This window comes from Myotis brandtii, unplaced genomic scaffold, assembly GCF_000412655.1.
Source record: "Myotis brandtii unplaced genomic scaffold, ASM41265v1 scaffold1182, whole genome shotgun sequence".
Classification (NCBI taxonomy): domain Eukaryota; kingdom Metazoa; phylum Chordata; class Mammalia; order Chiroptera; family Vespertilionidae; genus Myotis; species Myotis brandtii.
This window is the reverse complement of record NW_005354100.1, coordinates 128267-132106: the sequence shown is the minus strand read 5'-3', so window position 1 is coordinate 132106 and position 3840 is coordinate 128267.

The following is a 3840-nucleotide window of genomic DNA, read 5'->3' as shown; positions in this document are numbered from 1 at the left end:
TCTTCGTGCACTGGGCCCCTAGTTTTAAAATAATTTGGGAGAGAGATTATAATTTTGTATAGTTACAATACAAAACCAGTCCGGCTGGTATGGCTCAGTGGTTGAGCATTGACCTATATACTAGGAGGTCATGGTTCAATTCCTGGTCAGAGCATATGCCCCAGTTGTGGGCTCGATCCCCAGTGTGGGGCATGCAGGAGGCAGCTGATCAATAATTCTCTCTCATCATTGATGTTTCTATCTCTCTGGCCCTCTCCCTTCCTTTGTGAAATCAATAAAAATGTGTTTTTTTAAAAAAGCAAGTCCAGCCCTGGGTTTGGTTTAGCTTTCCCCCACCAATCAGCATTTTAGGATAACTTTTGTGGGGGTTTTAAAATCTATTGTGAGCTAAAATTGATTATCAGTTTTTGAATAATGTACAACAAATTGCTTTGCTGATCATGGTAAATTATGCAGTATAATGGCATTGAAATAACATTATTATGGAGATGGGTATTTTGAAGCCAAGAAATGCTCAGTTAAACCAGAAAAGCAACCCTTTCTACCTGTCCTCACTCTTGGTTGGACACTAATAGCTCCTGTCCCAGTATGCTGCTATGCTTTTCCCCAAGGACTTGTAAGCATCAGGTTTCAGAGTGTAGATGACCCACACCAACATTTGTGTTGGGGGCTGCTCTTGCCCTTTATCAACAGAAAAAAAAGCAAAGAGTAAAAATAAATCATTTTTCTGCCTGTGGATCTGTGTCAACATAGTCTTTGAGATTTGAATAGAGCTGATCTCTGGGATACCAGTTTAAATTAATTCAATGATGAACTATGTTCCACTTGTATCACATTAATACCAGCCACTGCAGTGGAAAAGACAGGTGAATGAGACTAGATCCATGTTCTCAAGGTGCTTAGAATATATTGGGAGAAGCAAGTCATAGACAGATTCTACCAAATGCATAATAAAATGAAAGAGAGGCAAAACGTTTCTATGGGAGTTCCCAAATGAAGAGAAATTATTCCACTTTTAGAAAAGAGGGAGATTAGGGAAAGCTTTAGTAAAGGGTGTCCCAAAATTCACGCAAGAAGTAATTTTGATAGAAAACACAGGTTTATAATTAAAAATTGTAAATTTTTTATTGATTCAAAAAGTATACAGTATAAGGTTATGTATGGAATAGCATATCGGGTAAATGGATTATCATGTCACGATAGCGAGCACCATTAACTGTTATTGCCTGAGCAGCCTCATTTTCGAAGAAGAATGGTCCGATGATGCCTCCAGCCCAAAATCCGCACCAAACAGTGACACATTGTGGATGCATTTGTTTCTCAACAATCACTCGTGGATTTTCTGAACCCCAAATGTGACAATTTTGTCGATTAACCAAGCCATCAAGATGAAAATGAGCCTCAGCCACGAGTGATTGTTGAGAAACAAATGCATCCACAAGGTGTCACTGTTTGGTGCAGATTTTGGGCTGGAGGCATCATCGGACCATTCTTCTTCGAAAATGAGGCTGCTCAGGCAATAACAGTTAATGGTGCTCGCTATCGTGACATGATAATCCATTTACCCGATATGCTATTCCATACATAACCTTATACTGTATACTTTTTGAATCAATAAAAAATTTACAATTTTTAATTGTAAACATGTGTTTTCTATCAAAATTACTTCTTTCGTGAATTTTGGGACACCCCTTAGTAGTAGCAACATTAGAGATAACCTTAAAGGTTGGTATTTCAGGAGGTGGGTATGGGGAAGTATAGAGGAAAGAAAGGCATTCCAGACTAAAGGAACTTCAAGAGATGCCATAAGTCTCTCCCCACACCAGTCTATTCTCTAAACAACTGCTACAGAATCATAAGCCTGACAACTTGTTTTAAACATTTCTGTTTTTCCTTGCATGTAATACCCTTCTCAATCAATTTTCAACTTCTCAAGTTGTATTCTCTTTTTTTTTCTTTTATTCTGTTTGCCTCCCCATATTACCAAATATTCTAACCTTGTTTCTTCCCGTAATGTGCTAGACCATTTTTTTTTTTTTTGCTTTTAGGCATATTGCACTTGATAGTCTTTCTGCCTAGAATGCCTTCCCCAACCTCATCTCTTCACCCTATTCTTTTCTTTTTCCCCCTTTCACTTCTTCCTCCTATTCCCTCAATTTTTCATCAACACCTTCCTTGATTCTCCCCACCTCAAACAAAATTAGTTTCTTCCCGTCTCTGTGTTTCCAAAGAACTTTGAACTCCTCTGTGTTTATCACCTTATATAAACATTACTTCTTTATATCTGATGACTTCAAAAAGCATAGCATTATTCATCTCCACAAGGCCTACCTCACAGAGTGCTTAAAACATGATATGTACTCTGTAAAAGTTGATTAGACAATGATGTTGAATGATAAGGTAATATGGAGGAGAATTCAGGGAACAGTAGGTGTTTGGCTAAAATATCAGGTACACACAAGAAGGTATGACTAAAAAGGTAAGAGCTATACTGTGGAGGTCACCCAAATCTTAATTCAGAAAGACACTGAAGGGTTTTGATCAGAGGAATGCTATGATTAGAACATTCGGACCAGTGAGAATGAAAGAATCAGAGGTGGAGAAACAGGTTAGGAGACAATGTTCAGATGTGAGAAGTTAAGATGAGGGAGGAGCAAATAGAAATAAAAAGATCTTAGATTTAAAGAAAACTGTAGAGGTGTGCTCTATAGACTTGGAAAATAATTTAGATATGCCAGGTAATGGAGCAGGAGTCAGCATAAGGAGAGAAGAGAGGATCAGGGATTTAATAGATTGTTATGAAAGGAGCATTTAAGGTGGTTGGATTCCAAGCCAGAGTAGCCTCAATAATACAGGTGCCAGGATCTTCATGAGATTAAAGCAAGGTGAGTAATAAGCCCAATTTTTGGTCCAACATGTATAATGAAGCTTAAGCTGTCATTTTTGTAAGGAGGCAACAGACCAGTAAGCTGTCATAGATGGGGAATCTACAGGATAGATTAGGGCTTAAATGGAGAAAGCAGATGGGGCTGCTGCAGCAAACAGATACACAGAAGGTTTCCAGGTAAGCTTAGCCAAGTTCTGTCTAGTCTGATTTTTCCCAGTTCAACTGCAGTCAGTATGGTGGATAATGGAATCAGCAATAGTAAGAGAACACATTTTTTATCCATAATGCTGCTTGGCTAATTCCATTTTCTAATGCCTACCAGGATTTTAAGATACTAGGTTAGCAATATTGTGGTATGATGCTTTAAAGTACAGAAAACATGCTTCAATGAGGAGCCATGTAATTTTTAAAATATTAAGGGTCAGAGAGACATCAAAAAGAGATATCACAGTAAAACCAAATAATTTTATATCTCTCAAAAGTATGCTATGAATCTATTTCATCGCTCATGATAAAGATTCCAAAACTCAAAAGATGCACATAAAATCATATAGAAGAAGTGATAGTATATAAAGGACAGAGTACAACCACTAACTAGATGGGTGTCCTCAGAAAAGCTCCTTCCCTCACTGGTCCCAAGTTTTATTCGCTATGCAATAGGAGAATTGAAGTCAATTATATCTAAAGGCTTTCTAGCTTTTAGCTAAAATTCATGTAATTCATTTTTGAGCCATATAATCTTTTTTTCATTAAAAATTGAAATTACATGTACAAGGAAGAAATCACATATATGAAGAGTTCTGATTTAACTTTTGTGTGATACTGAGATGAACCTAAGATATACACTTGAGGGAATTCCTTACTCTTTTGCATATTATGTCCCTTCCTCTATTCCTCTGATTATTGTACTTTCTTACCCAGTTCCTGTCAGAAACAGAAAATGGGGTACTGCT